This window comes from Aricia agestis, chromosome 3 (genome assembly GCF_905147365.1).
Source record: "Aricia agestis chromosome 3, ilAriAges1.1, whole genome shotgun sequence".
Taxonomy (NCBI): domain Eukaryota; kingdom Metazoa; phylum Arthropoda; class Insecta; order Lepidoptera; family Lycaenidae; genus Aricia; species Aricia agestis.
Genome location: NC_056408.1, coordinates 17,150,231 through 17,169,765, shown reverse-complemented (window position 1 = coordinate 17,169,765; position 19,535 = coordinate 17,150,231). Strand labels below are relative to the sequence as shown.

At 33.1% G+C, this 19,535-nt stretch overlaps 1 protein-coding gene across 1 annotated transcript in view; it reads right to left on the bottom strand.

The window, feature by feature from the left end:
* The window catches only part of LOC121725581 (suppressor of cytokine signaling 5-like), a 69,164-nt gene extending 53,209 nt beyond the window's left edge, over window positions 1-15,955 (bottom strand). The window contains exon 1 of the mRNA XM_042112604.1: window positions 15,785-15,955. The gene's annotated coding sequence lies outside the window, so the exon portion shown is untranslated. The remainder of the gene's footprint in view (window positions 1-15,784) is intronic.
* Window positions 15,956-19,535: the final 3,580 nt, after the last annotated feature.

The window sequence follows — 19,535 nt, the reverse complement described above, 5'->3', positions numbered from 1 at the left end:
ATAATACAAAATCACTTAAATGTGGTAAATTTACAATGGCAGACTTAGGAAAAATTCACGCAGTATTTTATGCCCAAAAGAAAAAAATCTACCAAGATAATTTTATTTTGCAACATTGCATCTACAAAAACGTCAACCGACATCGGCCTAAGAATTCGTCACGTGTACCAAAAAAGATGAGCGTGGAGTACATACTACCAAAACCAACGAGTGGAGGTCAAGTGCGTGTTTGTAAAGCAGCATTTCTGTCTATATTAGGCATTAAGAAAGACAGAGTATCCGGAGTTTTAAAAAGGTCATTTAAATCATCTGGAGCTCCTGCTAAAGAAAACAGAGGAGGAGACCGAAGATCTCAAGCAAATGCAGAAAAGTGTCTTGCTATTTGCTCATTCATCGAATCACTTAAGGGCTCTGAGTCTCATTATTGTAGAGGAAAATCTTCTAGTCGTATTTACCTGTCGAGTGAACTCAACATAAAAAAAGTTATGGCGGATTTATAATGAAAGTGCAGAAGAGACAAAAAAAGTGAAGCAGTCATATTTCCGAAACATATTTAACACAAAATACAATATTGGGTTTGGATCACCTCGAACTGACGTATGCTCTCGTTGTACTGAGTTAAATGAAAGGATAAAAACTTCTAAAGATCCTATGCAAAAACAAGAGTTAATAACGCAGAAAAGAATTCACTCTTTGAGAGCGAAAGCCTTTTATAATATGTTAAAAACAGCAGAGGACAACGTGACAACAATTTCATTTGACTGTCAAAAGAACATGATGCTGCCTAAATTACCAGACCAATCCGCTTATTTTAGCCGACAAATAAATTTTTATAATTTTACGGTTGTTGTTGGTACCTCAAAAAATCAATTATTAAAGGGAAATGTTTTCATGTATTACTGGAATGAGTCAGAAAGTCCCAAAGGATCGAATGAAATAGCGAGTGCCGTATTTCACGCATTGAAATCGATTGATATTCAGCAAAATATCGATACAATTCGATTGTTTGCAGATGGTTGTGGAGGGCAAAATAAGAACAGTACAATGATTGCCATGTGTAGCAAATGGCTATTTACTCATGCTCCTCGACACGTCAAAAAAGTCGAGATTATTTTCCCCGTAGTTGGGCACTCCTTTTTACCTCCAGATAGAGTTTTTTCCAAAATCGAAAGAGTTACGTAGAGTTGAAGTCATTACTAACCCGAAACAATACCTTAATATTTTAAAAACTCATGGAACGCCATATCATTTAAGTCAAGATGTGCCCATATATGATTTTAAAACACAATGCACCAATATCCTTAAGCCTCCAGGAACATGGCATTTTAAATTTAATTTATCAAAGAGATTTTTTATCACTCGTGGTCAAACCAATGTATTCGTGCAAGGAGAAGAGAATTATAGAACAGAATTAAATGAGCGAAAAATTATAACTAAAAAATCAAAAACCATTTCCAATATAGACCCAATACCTGTCCCATATGGAAATATTTTGAAAAAGGAGAAAGTTAATGATGTTACAAAACTGTTGGCCAAACATTATGGATCAGCATGGAAGGAATTGGAAGATCTTAAATTTTATGTGGACATTTTTAACCGTAATAGCGGCGATGTTGAGGCAGACGTACACGATCTCGAGTGTGAGCCCGTCGAGGAAAATGAAAATTTCATTTAGATAAAAAGACACTAAACTCCCTAAGCTCATAAAAAAGCCTTAGTACTATTTTCATAAATACTGAAACCTACTTGCGTGCGGAGCTGACGGCTTTTGAAACTAGACGCCTCATATCACAAGAGAGCAGGTTGTGGAAAAAATATTTTTATCGCCAATGCACTTTTTGGGGGCAATTTTGGAGATGCGATGAAAGCAATAATTGTTTGTGATGGTACTTATGTATTTATTAAAAAAAGTGCTAACTTTTTATTCCAAAGAATGACATACAGTCAACATAAGTTTCGAAATCTATTGAAACCATTTTTGATAGTCTGTTGCAATGGTATGTCACAGGACCTTACGCAGCCACAACATCAGATGCGACTAACCCCAAAAATCAAACATCGTCCTTCTCTCTTCACACTCACTCCCGTCTTTCATATGCAAGGTGAAAAAGAACGACGCGGATTCATCGCCAAATTAGTTTTTTCTCAATAACTCGATAAATATACAACATTTAAAAAATCCGCTAGGTCGATCTCTCAATGATAGAATTTTATACAATGTGTAAAAATATTAACTTAGTTCAATGCACGGGTATGGCAATAAATGAAAAATTCGTTATAATTAATGCATCTTTGTGATTTTTTTTCTATCGAGAAAATTTTAAGATATCGTGTTTTTGCTCAGATCGAATTCTCGGAAATATAATGTAGTGTCTAATTTTAGAAAATAAAACAATTCGAGGCTTATTTTCAAGTATAAAAATGAATTATAAAATCGACACTTCCACCCGTCGCCCCCTTAAGTAGCATGCTGAACGCTGAAAATAGTGCTTTTAACTGGTTTTTCAGACCAGGTAACGTTCTAATATTAGACCGAGGTTTTAGAGATGCTTTACCTGATATTGAAGCTTGCGGCTATGACATGCATATGCCCCTATCTGTAGCAAGGGGCCAAACGCAACTTTCGATAATAGATGCCAATTAGTCAAGAATAATTATGACTATTTGTCAGTGAGTATTATATATGTGTATAAAATCACATCATCTAGTTGTAGCTGTCCAACAATTTAAAAAGATGATAAAATTAAATATCTAGGTGTGATAGTCGACCAAAGACTATCATGGCACCCACACCTTGAACAAATGGCCGGAAGAATTCGAAAACTTAATTGGATTTTTGAAACACTTTTTTATTATGCCCGTTTTCACCAACCGACTCCTAAAAGACTCCTAAGTAAGAGACTCTTTAGTTAGGTGGCCTCTTAAATCGGCACCTGCCTAATTTCAACAAACTATGTTCAACTCATGACATCAACTATGTTGTAATGTAATGCGTGTAATAATTGTAATCCACAAGTTTGATGCATTTCTAAGACTTTTTAAGGTTCATTAACTAGCGTAGGTATCAAATACCAATAAACTTATCAATTTCTTGCCTAAAACACAACTCTTTGAACATAATAATAATAAGTACATAATTATCTTTTTTGTTGTCTCCTTCTTCTTCTTTTTTTTAATTGCCCACTCAGTGAGTTGCCAATGTCAGAAAATTCTTTCTCCTCTAGACCGCCATGCTTGATGATAATATAAACATGAAGGAGTGTTATTTTCTCAGTATTTTGATAAAGGGCTTATAAAATAGCAAAAAAATATAAATAAAACCATCTACACATTTATAATAATTATTACCTTTAAATACAATAAATCGATGCAAAAGTTACTATTCCTACATTGACCACGTTATTTATTAGAAAATAGTATATTTTATAATAAAAAATATCAAAATCTTTTTTAAACTATATTTTCATCTTGATTTACAATTTTTCAGTTAGTCATTATGGCTAAGCCATTTCAATTCCTTAAAAAAAACCAATTCCGTTATGTCAAATTTGACGTTCGTTTTTGACATTTCACCAGTCATAGACAATTAATACATGTTATGTCCACTAATATTCAGAAGTAAAAGTGGTTATGATACCGAAACAGAACAATTCAGTTTACAACTGATAAGTGAACTGCGTGGAAATTGCGTGGAAGTGACAAAGATAAATAATACGGGCCCTGAACTCAAAACTCCCAAGACTGGACACTGGATATGACACTAATCTGATCGATGTCTATAGCCAATATGTACACACGGCCTCTAGAATCAAGATGTCGACTAGATCTTGAGAATATAAACGAGGTTTCTGAGGACGAACTGTGCTACTGGACTGGTCTGAATCACTCACAATTTGAACAATTATTTCAACAAGTTCCATCTCTTCATCGTCAGTCTGTCACCCCAAGAACAGATTTGCGAGTATATTTGTGTAAAATACGCACAGGGGAGCACAATACAAGACTTTGTACAACATTCGGTTTAGCAGAGACCACCATAAGAAGAAAGCTGCATTTGGCGAGGGAGTGTCTGCTTGCAGACTTCGTTCCTGTGCATATAGGGCTAGAACACATAACACGCACTGAAGTGATTAGAAACAGGATTTTACCTAATTATATATTTGGAAGCAATGCATCGCCTAAAGCCTTAGTTATATACGATGGCACGTATTTATTTGTTGAAAAAAGTACGAACTTTTTATTTCAACGCTTAAATTACAGCTTACATAAATACCGAAACTTGATTAAGCCATTCTTAATAGTATGTGCTGATGGCCACATAATACATGTAACAGGGCCATATGCTGCTACAACCACTGATGCGGCATTTATGAAGCAAATACTGCAAAATCATGACCAGCCTACAGAAGACAATACTCCTTTACTTATTTGAATGCAATAGTATCATTGGAAGAGCACGGCTAAGCCATATAGTCGTGCTCCAGCTTGCCACCATCTAAGCAACGAAATGAAACTCAACTCACTACTGCAGAAGAGGCCAACAAATCACGACTAATAACCATGTGTCCTTGGGTTGTAGAAACCGTGAATGGCAAGTTTAAAAATAGCTTTAAAATCTTCCGCAACAGAATGTTCAACAATATCTTGACTAAAACATTCATGGATTTCAAAATAGTAGCGGCTTTGATAAACTGTTTTCAGGAGCTTTACGAAGACAGTAGATTTACTGATGATTTTATTGCATCGATAAACCGCAACATACATAAAACAAATCTGTTGGCCGCGTGTGTTTTAGAAAACAACTTGAACAGGCAAAGAGAATCATTTACTAGACTGGACGCAAATAATCCAGAAGTATCAGATTTCCCGGAACTGACGTACGAAGATCTGATAAAATTCGCTATAGGCACATGTCACCTCAAAATCGCACGTTCGTACTGCAGCGAATACACAAAGAGAACTGGCCTATATGAAATCGAGGTTTACAGACACTCAGAACAAATAGATATGATCGAGTCATAATGTCACAGTCGCATACAAACAACATACTGATTCGCTGCAGAATTAATTCATGGCATTCAGATCAAAAACTTAATATACCTATTTGTTATTTAACACTGCGGTTTCTGGAATCGAGGCAGTGAAAGAACATTACTGTTCCTGTTATCATGGGAACAGAACACTGGGAAGTTGCGCCCATGTAATAAGCGTCATGTACTATTTGGGTTGGGCTAGACTCAACGAGCGTGATTTAGACCACCCATGACCCAGCTCTAGGCTTAGATTTTGTATTAGTTGATTTAGAAAACTAAGTCCGTCAAACATTTATATATTCTGTCAAGAAAATAAAAATATATATTATTTTATAATCCTTTTTCATAGTTTCGAAAATCTTGTTTATTTTTTCATAGTTTACAGTATAGTACATACATGACTATAAGCCATAATCACTAATTACAATAATAATGAACTAAAAAGGAAGGAAAGGAAGGAAGGTTTCTCTAAAAAATATAATTTTACATAGAAGAGCGCCTATGAAAATTCAACAGGCAAAAAATCTATGTTAGCATGTGAATTTATCAATACCGAAACTATATAAAATTTTTGCTATTTTTACTCTAAAAACTGATCTCCATTACTTTGGCGCCGGGCCTGGGGTAATTTTGTATGGGATTTGGCGGATCTCCTTTGAAAAGATTACATGCTCATTGTCAGAAAGAGGCCACAGTTACCTCCCATGTGATCGGCATTTTGCAATGATAGAAAAAATGCAAAGACGGATTGAGAAGTTTGAAACTCTTGAAGATTGGACACACAAGATTTCTGAAATGTTCAAAGTCGTTGAAGTTACAGGTGATATTATGATAAAAGACTTCACAACACAACTAGAATACAATAATATACACTAGTATATAAAATTCTCGTGTCACAATGTTAGGCCCCGTACTCCTCCGAAACGGCTTTACTGATTTTAACCAAATTTTATATGCATATTCAATGGGTCTGAGAATCGGCTTCTGGGTACTGTACATTTGTTGATTATATAATAGTAAATTATGACAACTCGAGACTGACGGCGACCATTGTTTGTGCGACGGGATAGCGATTGACGTTGCCATGGTGACGACATACTTCAATAAATATATTTAATTTCAATAAATTAAATCTATTCAGCGCTAAATTGTTAACAATAAGAATTAAATCAAATAGTGAAATTGATGAAAAGCCAATGCTGAAACACAATTAAGACGTGAAGTGTTGTTGTGGTACGCTAAAACAAAAAAGTTTGTGAGTTGCGCGACTTTGCAGATTGTTTCGATATTTTCTATTATAAGGTAAATAGAAGGTACGTAAATATTTAATTCGTTGGTTATCTCAAAACAAAAGCCGTTTTTTTTATGTAGGTACATGGTTAACTTATACAAATACAGTTAAAACTTGTAAATATAAATGCGTAATTTTAAAGTCGTACCGTACTCACTTTTCAAATATAATTTTATTTAAAAACAGTAAAAAATGCAAAATAATCTTTAAAAAGTTGATATTCCACAGGTACCCTGTGAATCCAATACACTGTATCTTAAGATACAGTGTATTGAATTAACAACGTTTATTGGACTTCTTTCAGCCTGTTTTAACTTACTAATATCACAGTTTTTCTAGTCAGTATGAAAAGTACTGAGATATTATTATATGAATTACACTGTATTTACTCAAAACTTAAGGTCTAAAACGGCAAAACAAGGTATTCAAAGATGCAGTGTATTGCTGAAATAATTTCGACGCGTCCCAAGATACAGTGTTTTGTCATAACGGTTAGCAAGAGCCTCGCGTGACTCGAACGCGCCAATCAGAGCAGTGGCGGGAGTCAAGCTTAATCATTATTGGTTTATCGAGTGGGTTTTGACTGTGGTGCGTAATATTTGTTTATTTACAAATTGAAAGCCGTGTAATGCGCTTGCAGTTTTTTGTTCTTGAAGTTATAAGTGAGGTTATGTGATTATTAGTTCTCAATATGAGTAGTAATCGTAACAAGTTGTTGATTAAGTTATCTCAAAACAGTGTACAACATTATAATAACTCTAATTGCGCTACAATGGTGTCTAATATAAACCGTGATCTGGAAACAAACACGAACCGGCCTACTTGCATACCTTATGACCATATCAAACCTGTACTACCCGTAAGTAACCCTGAGTACTTTCCGAGTTTTTTTGAAGATACAGAACATAGAAACTACACAGAATTAAAAACTGTCGATGTCGTTGGGTCATCATCGATTACGCATAGCTTTAAAATTACAGAACATATTCCGATTGACCTAAACGACGATATTGAATTACCAGTAAATAATGATTTTGTCACAGTAACAACGAAGGCTGTTATAGAGCAACAACCACATTGTAACGAAGTTACATTCATCCCCACTACTGAAACTAAAAAAAGGAAACCAAATGTAATGGATAACATTAATTATGACGAGATCACACCAATAACCGAATATAACTCTTCACTATCAATGAAACGTAAAATGACAAGTAATGAAGAGCCAGTTGATATAGAAAATCAGGAACAGGTAGAAATTTTACAACCTAGAAAATTAAAAAGACTGCGAAATCCGAAAGATATTCTAGAAAATCAGAAACAGAAGCATCCCATGAGACCCATCTTGCAGTAACTGTAAGAAGTCATGTAGTGAACACATAAATGATTTGAAGAGAGAAGAAATATATAAACAGTTTTGGAACATGGATCGGCAAAGGCGTCGTGATTTTATATCTAGACAGGTGGAAAAAACAACAACTGCGATCAAAACTGCTGGTTCAAATTCTAGAAGGCATAACACATTAATCTGGATGCTTGATGAAAGAAAAGTATGTAAGCGCTTTTTCTTAAGTACGTTAGGCTATTCAAATGACGAAGTTGTTCAAGCAGTCTTAAAAGCTAATTATATGACAAGAAATGTACATCCAAAAGTAGGGGCAGCACCAGATCCTCGAGGGCATCATCCACCTTTGACTGCATTTTCTAGTGATTACCAACAGGAGATAAAAAAATTCATCCTAAAATATAAACCCATTCATTCACATTATAACATTCAACATGCCCCTAATCGCCGTTATCTTCCAATAGTCCGAATTACTTTTTCCTCGATTTATAATGATTTTAAAACTTACTGTCAGGAAAATTCTATGAAAACGTGCAGTTGGACCCATTTCCATAAGGTGATTAAAGAAATGAACATTTCTACTGCAGAGCCAGTACATGACATATGCACCAAATGTAAAAATCATAAAACGGCGCATAAGTCAATGCCACTTCCTTGTAATTGTGTGGAATGTATTGATTTGGGTCAGCATTTAAAAAACAAAAGGAATTCGCGAAGAGATTACAAACTGGTGGAGGAAAAGTGTGAAAACAGTGGAAGTAAGGACTCAGTTTATACAGTTGATATGCAGAAAGCTATTCAAATGCCCCTATTGACAACAAAAGAGTTTTATTTCTCTCGCAAACTCGTACTTTTTAACGAATCTTTCGTTCCGCCAGGAAAAAATAAGACTGCCGTATGTATTCTTTGGCATGAGGGTGAAAGTGGCAGAAGAGCATATAATGTGGCTACGACTTATATATTTTTTCTGAAAAATTATTGTCGTGATCAAAAACATGTTTACTTTTTCCTTGATAACTGTAACGCTCAAAACAAGAATAAGGTTCTAATATCAGCCTTGGTACGGTTAATAAACGATAAAACAACAGATATTGAAACAGTGACATTAGAATATTTTGAAAGTGGTCACACATTTATGGCAGCTGACACTGTGCATGCGGCTATTACCAAAAAATTTAAAATGACTGGAGAAATTTATGATTTTGACGACTTTGTACACAACATAAAGACTTCGCGAAAAAATATGGAAGTAGCTATACTAACTCACAAAGACATGATAATGTTTTCAAATGACTCGAAGCTGTCATATCCAAAAGGGTATAATATTCATAACCTGAAAGTCATAGAATTTAGAAGGGGGCATCTTTCTATTTTTGCTAAGAATGATTATGATGGAGATTTTAAAGAAATACATTTTCTGAAAAGAAAAGAAGCGCAAAAAATATCTAATGAAATTTCAATTGGCAAGGCAATATTTGAATCATTAGCAAGAGAAAGTGAAGCCAGGGGTGTTAGTGACATTAAGAAAAAAGAATTACTAGAGCTTTGTAAATCTATGCCTCCGACAAGGTCAATATTCTATAAAAATCTCGTTGTTTCGTCTGAGCCTGACCTCGACGATTACAACGATGAACCAAATACTTAATGTCGTGTTCACAGAGTCATCATTTATTACGATTATATAGTCTATATTACGTTTAAGCCTTAAATTTTGTTTTCAAAGTTCCTATTAAGCTAAGTTGAGTTTTTTGTTTTCAAAGTTCCTATTAATCTAAGTTGAGTTTTTTGTTTTCTGAAACTTACTTTGTTTTGTTTTGAGATTTTTTAGTATTTTCTAATTCTTTTGAAAACCCGTAAGACTGATTATTATTTATTACTGATAAGAGTTATATGACATTGTTTAGATAATTTAAATAATTACTGTAAAAGTATAATTTCATTTATAACAAGTTTGTTATTTTTGTTAAGTTGAATTACTTAATTTGTTTTATAGTTATAATATGAAAATATTATACGATTAAAAATAAATACTTGTTTGTTTTTAGTTTTATACCCATCACTTATAATACTTTTTATAATTACCTGTCTGCTATAATGAATCTCTTACCAAGTCAATACCATGTAACTATGAGATACAGTGTTTTGCTTTATAATTTTTTACGTTCGCATTCTTATGCTTATTACGACCAAACAAGTTTTCTATGATAAATCAATATATTTGATATAAAACATACTTGGCTCGATAGCTGATTTAAATACCTTTAAATTGATATCAAACACTTAATATTTACTAACCAACGATTTAGGTAATCATTCAAAAACTTAAAAAAAAACATTGGCTTCTTTTTCTCAAAATCAGGTTTTGGCAGTTACAGTGTATTGGATCCACAGGGTACACAGCGGAATTAAGATTGACGTTAAAAGTATGTAAATATTGTAATCGTTCATATTTTTAGTATGTAAATATTTTGCAGTGAATCTTTGTACAGGAACCTAGGTAATTACTATCTTAAGCTGAATAATAACTCAAGTATGGTAAATATTCTCCTGATCTTGGTATTACGTTTATATGAGAATTATATGAGAATTTCGATAGTACCCGGACTCTTAAGTGTTATTGGTTTTTCAATGCAACCAATTAGTGACATCTACTTCTGTATCTTGCTTGTTAGATTACTTGCACAATTATTGTGTCACTGAAGAAAAAATACCTCTCGTTATTTACTCAGATGGCTGTACAGCGCAGAACAGGAATAACATTTTGGCCAACGCTCTCTTGAATTTCAGTATGCTTACAGGAATTAAAGTCTTACAAACATTTTTAGAGGTTGGCCATACTCAAATGGAAGTTGATTCTGTACATGCCTGCACAGAAAGGAAATAAAGTTACCGTTTGATTATGTAACCTTGACTAAAGAAGCCAGGCTTTCCCCATCACGTTACGAGGCTGAAGAGTTACAAAATGTGTTTTTCAAAGACTACTCAGAATGCCTCAGGTAATCTTCGCTGAGACCTGGTCGAACTGTAAGCAATCCGTGTCACTGATATCAAAGCAATTTTCTTTATAATCCTGAAGGAATTATAACAGTAAAAACAGACTTTTCAATTGATTGGATAGCGATAGGGAGAGATGTAAAATTTCTAAAACGAAATGGCAACATCTACAAGGGACTGTCGTTCGTTTTACGATAATGTGCCATACAATACTGCTTACATTCCTATTGCCTTCACCAAATAAGTAAAAATGTTTTAGTTATAAGTCATTGTAAAGTTGATTTTAAATGTATACTTTCATTCACCTAAATCGATGAAGGTTCAACGAAATCGGAGGTTGTGCCTGATTTTTGCCTTCATTAACTGTACTATTTAGCCAATAGATGAAATATTGAAAAGTGGGCGGAGCTTGACAGCCCCTCACCCCGCAAATTGTCACGCGTCGTTTCATAAGGAAATTTGATTACCACCCTCCTCTTTGTATTAGCTACGTGGATGCGACAAGTGCCCTCGCTGGTTTCAAATATACTGTTCTGCGTGGTCGACCCTACTAGTACGGGGGCCCTTGAACAATTTTTTTTTATTTCTATCAAGCAAATTTTTTGAGTAGCTTTTTTATTTGCGAAACGAACACGAACAACATTTTTATTTGCGAAAAATCTCGAAAGTTAGCTAACAGAGATAGAAAGGATTTCATACTTTAAATTGATGGTCCTAAAATATAGACTGTTTTATTTGTAGGACAATGTTACTCTTAAATTAAATGACTATAAAAGGCCAAGCGCGCACTAGCGGCCAGGTCGCGGTGGCCATCGAAAGTATCCGAAGCAAGAAATTTTATAAAAAAATTAAAGAATGCACTGAATTGTCTCAAAAAAATGAAAAAATACTTTTTCTTTGTTTTGATTACATGGCTGTTACAGATTTGCCCCGTATTTAAGTACAAGATGTCTATTATTTTCGTCAACTGTCTGTTAATACATTTGGAATTTATAATTTAGGTAACAACAGAATACATACTTATAAATGTTTATCATGAGGGAATAGCTCACAAATCGCCTGATGATGTATGTTCTTTAATATTACATTATTTAGAAAATTTTGTAGACAAAGAATATGATGAACTTAATTTGTTCTATGATAACTGTGCAGGGCAGAACGAGAACCACGCCATGGTGAGATTTCTTATGGCACTTGTGGAAAAATGTTCAAAAAAATCCACTTGTATTTTCCAATGCGTGGTCACTCATTTCTTCCATGTGATCGAAGCTTTGGCTTAATCAAAAGAAAATTAAGAAGGACTGATCGAATTTATACTTATATATAATTGTGGATGAATATGTGCATTCTATTATCATGGAATGTTCACAAATAAAAGATAAGTTTGTGGTATATTTACTTAAAACTGCAAATATTTTAAATTTCCCAGAATGGTACCCAAAGTTTTATTTTAAGAATAAACTTAGTAAATCAGCTGAACGTGGGCAACTGAGGGAGAAATTTATGATTTTCAAGTACCATCATTTTTATTTTGATGCACAACATCCGCACAGCGTGGAAACAAGGGAATTTATTGATGGCTTGCAAAGATTAACATTTGATTTGAGAAAATCAAATGTTATTCAAATGCATCTGCCTTCACAAAAATGTATAGTAGTCCAATACCAATAGCAAAAAACAAAATCACTGATTTAAAAAAATTGGAAGAATACATTCCCGCAGAATATATGGGTAAGTCTGCCAAAATTGTCAATTTATTTGTGTAACGTTTTTGTCGTTTTTTTCTGCAATATCTTATGGTTGGAATATCCATTAAATTTTAGAGAATATCTGAATAATAAGTATACCGTCGAATAATTAGACGATAGTCCCTTGCTCTAATATTAATATTGTTGCGAAAACCCTTCAATTGACTTGTTTTATCGATAGTTTAAAATAAAATATGGCTTTTTATTTTGTTTTACGTATTATTTGTGTGACGAATTTTTACCCCAAAAGTACTATTTAAAGAGTCAACGTGCAAATGCAGTGTTAAACCGGCAGCACTGTCATCAAAAAAATTAAGAAAAAAAATGCTAGGTTTATTATTTCAGGAGTAAATGAGTCTAAACTGGTCGTAACGTTTTTATGTGGAAAAAAATAAAAGTAAATGTGAATTCTAAGGTAATAAACAGATATTTTAATGTTGCTAGCGCTGAGGTAAAAGGTATGTTATAAATCGCCCATTAATGCCTAGTTGCAATAAATAACTGAAATATAATCTAAAATTGTTGTAAATTCTAAGTCTTTTGTGTTGCATTTGTGTTACGATTATGTTACATTTGTGTTATCGTAACACAATTGATCTATAAAGCCGAATGCATAGTGGTATTTGGACGGCCATACAACGTGTAACTAAATTAACGCATAGCTTGAAAACTACTACTCGGGCTCATCATGACAAATGACTTTTGTATGGAAACAACACTGAAAATGTGAAAAAAAAAATTGGTATTTTATTTCAACTGACTTCACTTGAAAAGTATGGAACAGCTGATTTATTTTTTCACTATTTCATTGTTACTTCCATACAAAAAGTTATTTGTAATGATGAGCCCTAGTAATGGTTTTCAAGTTGTGAGTTACTTACATGTTGTACACCTGTGTCAACCAACCAACCCAGACACACATTTTATCTTGTATTAAATCGTCTTACAGAAATAAAAAAAATAAAAATTGTAGGTAATTTACTTCACCATTATGAAACCACCTTTATCCAAAAATGGTGTCACTTTTGTGTAACGGTAACACAAAATCTTTTGTGTTACTATTTGACAATTCTGGCGGCCTTACCCATATGACATACTGGAATGAGATTTTTAACTGGTCATCCGTAAAAAAATATTTTAATATGTTATCATAATTTTGTTACCTACTAAATAAACTTCTCTGTCCTTTATTTGGTTTTAATTCATCATTTTATGTCAAATTGAATGTATTGAACTCACTCAGTTTTATGTTAAAGGGAACATGTCCATAATTAATTACAAATAGGGCACTTGTCCGTGACTTTTTCTCTTTCATAAACTATAATCTAATAAACTAAAACACATTTTTATAAATGAAATAATAAGATATATATACCCTTTGCCTTATTACATAAAGTAAATATCTAAAACCTTCAAGATTTTAAGTTTATTCTATTTTTCATTAGTCCTGTAAAATTAATTCCTCAAATTCTTATGTGACAAGTGCCCTTTTAGTAATTAGACATTCATTTATCTATACATATAAATAAAATTGAAGTGTCTGTTTGTAATATTGAAAGAACCGTTTCTTACTACATCTATATGAATGTACTTACGATACATATACCAAAATAGCATTTTTTACAATTTTTGTCTATCTGTATGTCTGTCTGTTTGTTGCGGCTTATCTCCGAAACGACTAGGGCGATTTTGACGGGACTTTTTTTGGCAGATAGCTGATGTAATAAGGAGTAACTTAGGCTACTTTTTAACTGAATTTCGATAAAGGAGCAGGATATATTTTATTTTTTTATATATTTTGTTCGGGAAAATTCTCTCTTTCTTATTATGATCTTCGTTATCACATTTTGCAAAATTTGCGATGAAGTCGCGGGCAACAGCTAGTTATGTATACAATTTGTTAACTATATATATATAAAAATGAATTTTGAATTGTGTTAGTAACGCTAAAACTCGAAAACGGTTGAACGGATCGGGCTCATTTTAGTCTTAAAATATTCATAGAAGTCCAGGGAAGGTTTTAAAGTGATACAAAGTTCACCAGGACAGCTAGTAAGACTATAGTAGTACTTATTATTATTATATAATAGCATGGTATTGATATAGGTAAATAGTTTTTTATTGTTTAAGAAGATTTATTTCAACCTGTTGATCGTGGAAAAACGAGACACAATAGAATTTCTATTGTGTCTTGGTCACCGGTGACCATAGGCGCTTGATGAATTAAGTTAATTCTTTCCTAGAATACCTCAGTTACCAATTATAAGACTGATTGTTAAAGATTTAATAATAAGTATTCATTTGATTGCTAAAAACTTCTTTTAATTTATTCTAAACTCCGTACTTAATTAAATCGTAATGCTGCTTAGTGCTAGTCTAAATCTAAAACAAAATATCACAACGAAAACTAGCTTAATTATTATTTTCCGCATATTCATAAGGTGTGAAAAAAAATTAATACTAATAATACTATTTACAGTACTGGCTAGATTTTCCAGTAACAAAAATAAAGAATATTGTTTTGATTGCAGAATCAAGGATATATCACACAGCACAGATATATCCAAAAAGATGAAAAACATTTACATAAAGCAACATTGCTATAAAAAATTATATACCGGTAAACCGGGGTGAATAGAATTGAAGAGGGCAATAGGAATAAATCTTAGGATAAGTTTTAATCTTTTTTATGGCAAACTCAGTATCCCCAGTAAAAAACCCGCAACTTCATAAATTTGTTGATATCATTCTCTTTAGTCTGGCAAATTTTTATGTGTGGTTACATCGCTAAAACTGCCAAAATTTAATTTCAAAGTTGACAACAAAAGAAGTCGTTTTGGACGAGCGAGTTTGAACCTCCGTATTTCATCTCACAAAGGATAGCTTTAATTTATGACACAAAACTTTATTTAACTAAATGCCTAATTAAAACATAAAAATAAGTACTTACTTAGGTAACCTACTTGAGTTTTTTTCACTTGGTGCCTACTTTTAAAAGTGGAAGCCCTGGCCATAATTTCTATTTCCCTCGGTCTCGAACCTATTATCCCCGTCAGGGGTAAATTGGAATTCAACAAGGTTTTATTTGATTTTCTCAAAATATAAAGATAATTTGGTAATCTAACGCTATCTTACTTCTAAAACCGCTTACCATACATTTGCAAGTATATCTTGAATAACTCTGATCGTAACAGAAGAAGGTTTAAATTTTAATTGAAGGGGAAGATTGTACCAATTTACCCCGTTTTACGGTACCTATGTAGGTATTGAAATAAATAAAAACACCACATGAAATGCAAGGCAGCCATCTTGGAAAAGTTAGTTATTATTCCATGCACAAAAATTGCAATAATTTGTACTAAGAAATACTTACGACTGTCTTAATTTTAGAAGCTGTAGCTGTGATGCCTTGTTTAAATCGTTTTCGATAAATTCGCGTTCGATAAGCACAGACAGTCCATTTCACCTTTCACTAAACGTTATTATATTCATCGAAATTATTAATAAATGTAGCACTATTTAACACACCAAAAAATATATAGTATTTTACTTCACAGTTTATTTTATTTAAGTAAAAGAAAAGCCCAGCAATTTATATTATCATAACAAAATAATTTTTATACGCAAAATGCAAAATGCAAATTACAGTTCACGAATGACATTAGTTTTTTTTATTAATGTAAAGCAACTAGGTAATTCTTTAAAGTGGCCCATTCATTATCCTACTTTGCAGTCCGCCGTGTAGGCCTGCAAAATGACGTAGCCCACACATTATCCTACTTTGCCGTCCATCTAGGGATGTGATATACTTGCAAAATTCAATATCAGGGCTTCTAAGTACGAATACGTAACGAAACGAAGTATATAGGCATGCTCTACTTGGAAAATTAAGATGGTTTTGTTCAGAGTAGAACCTTCTAAAGTGTAATTTGAGGGAGAAACAATCGTTTTTTTAATGACACGGCTCACGTGTCATAGGCCACACGTTAAAAACATATATGATACGGCTGCCGCATCATCCGCACTAAATCAGTTAAAGTATTTATTTATTTACACGATTTTGCTCCTTATTATTGCCATACATATACAGATTGAAGTCCTATGCAAGTATTTTCAGGGCGCCTTAGTGATTCAAAGGAAGGTTTATCAGTCTAATAACATTCATTAAATAGCGGAGAAATACTGTTATTGTTGGGGTTTCTAGAGTCTGGCTAGCGAAAGATGAGACTGGCTTTTTATTCCAAAACTGATTATGGTAACACTGTCATTAACGTCAGTGTCACCTATAGCATCTGATGTTTGTGTCAAAGTGAAAAATATTTCTGTGATTTACGTGATTTTCTAATTTAAACGTGACGAAAACTTTGAAAAGAGATTTGCGAAAACTGCTTTTAGCTATGATTAGTAAATACGAACAAAAAAGAAGTGAAAAGGATGCAATTTTTTAAAAAACAAGATTGTTTACATGAAATATCCCAGTGCATTGGTAAGTACAGGTAAAAGATTTTGATACTTTCAATTACAATTAATTAAAATCAATATTATTTATCATTTAATTGAATTTATTGTTTTGCAGGTAACATGAATGATGCAAAGGACAGATCAGTTATGCAAGTTAAAATATCAAGCATAAATAAATTATGAAATATTATGTTCCAAGAAGAGTGTTTAAAGACAAAATCAGTTCCCTGATGAGATTTCTTCTTAGACCGGTAAGACCCTAACGTTACAAAAAAAAATAATACCTGAAAGCAACCTTGTTATTGAATGCTAATTTTATATATGAACATATTTTCAGATGTCAGTGTTTGTACCCTAAAAAAGACTAAAAAAGAAGGCCACATAAATAAAGGCGTATGGTTACGGGAGTTTGACTGGGAGGTGTCAATGCATCCACCGTATAGTCCTGACCTTGCACCTTCAGATTTCCATCTGTTTCAATCGCTGCAGGATTCCTTAGGCAGTGTCAGGTTGACATCACAAGAGGACTGCCAAAACCACTTGTCGCAGTTTTTTCATCAGAAGCCCCAAAATTTTTATAGCAATGGGATCGTGTCCCTACTAACAAGATGGCAAAAAGTTGTCAAACAAAATGACACCTATATATTTTAGTCAATTGTAAATAAACTTTATAAAAAAAACCTGTCGAATGTTTATATAAAATGCGAAAAAAAATTCCGCAACCTTTGATTTTCTGTGTTGTTTTTCCATCTCCCCTTAATCCTTGGTTTTTAATCACCTTGCAAGGGAGGGTTATTGGTTTCAGGCACGTACAAGTATGTATTAAATAAACATATTTGAGTATAATTAATACAATCTATGATGCTTGCGAGTAATAATATAATATTATAGGAAATTATTTAACATTTAAATTAAATTATATTTAAACTTAGAAACAGTAGTGACAATTTAGCTTAAGAAAATGAAGATAATTGTTTGGTTAAATTATATTTTGTAATATATTTCATGATGTACGGTAAGTATTAAAGAAGACGTTTTAATAATCCGACAAAAACATGAAAGAGTTTTCGTCAAAAACAAAACACAATGAAATGTATTGCAAAATAAAATTTAAGTAAACAACAACAATAAACTTATTCTTGAAATGAGTTATCCAAACTAAAATATAATATTATTGTCATTAATAATCAAGTATCAAAACTATAATTCCGACTATAGACAAGGTTGCCACACGTAGATTTTTTGAATTTGCCGCCTTTTTCCAGTATCATCTTTCGCTAGCCAAACTCTAATGACGTGATGTCGTAAATAATTACATTTTTTTCGCTTACATTGCAAACGCAGGCTGAACCCTACGAGCTTTATCAAAATAATGTACCAGGTATTGTACATACTAAAAAGGTCTACAGAAAACTCCGCGATGGTAGATATATGTCTGTCTCTTATGGATATCCCCTACGAATAATAAAAACTAAGGAAAATAACTCCGCCAAAAAACATGCTCCACAATACTTGTCAAAAAAGTGTACCTTAGTTAGTACACATTTCAATACATTTGCAATATTTAGATGACCTTGAGCGGTACTAGGTTGACGTTACATGACAGATCAAAATGAATCAAATTTAAAACGGTAATAGTACGGGAGTTACGATTTCCTACGAGTTTTTATTATTCGTAATTTCGTAGGATATCCCACAATAACAGTTTCTTGTCATTTACTTTTAACGACAAATAATGGGTAATTTTCGAAGCGATTTTAACTAATACGGCATTAATCCTTATTCAATTAAACACTTTAAATATATTATTGATTTAATATAGATATATAGATCTATATTTATTCAATAACATATTTAAAGTGCTTACAGCATATGATTTAAATGAATATTTTCGAAGATAATATTATATGACAAGGCTTTAAATGAACGTGGGTGACATTGACCTGCTGATAAAAGAGAACTGTCAAAAATAACGTTTTTGCAACATTTTTGTATGATAGCATCATAGATTAAGTATAGCATTATGATAGAAACGTTTAATTCCTTTTCTCGCCACGTTCATATAAAGCCTTGTCGAACTGTATTTAAAAATTGCGAGACGTAGCTTTTGCGGCGGTACCGAATGCAGGCCACGGGTTACTATCCGTGGCCTGCATTCGTTTCATCTGCATTTCGCTTCATCTCAATTCGATAATGAATATAAATCAAAACTGCTAAATCGATTTTAATTATTTTTTCAGTGGCTATATATTTTATACCCGTGCGAAGCCAGAGCGAGTCGCTAGTAAATTAATAATATTATTCTCTTTGCTGTCAAGTGTCAACAAGGAGTTTTGCCGGGAATGGGAAAGAGTGATGTTGTGGGAAACGTGCTATTTTGTGTTCCCTCCAAAACTCCATCGAAAGTTTCAGTAGGTAAAGCGTCTACCACTTTACTGAATCGACCGACTGGACTTCCTGACTGTATTGACTTTTACTTAGACTTTGACTAGACTTTTAGACCTGACAATATAGAAAAACAATGCTGAAAATTATTGTATTATAAAATATTGTTTTCCCGCCATAGTATACTCCGCCGAAGTGCCATACTAGCCAAAGTGCCATATTAAGAAAATAAAATGTCAAAATGCAGGCCTGTAAACATCCTGCAACCACATTCACGG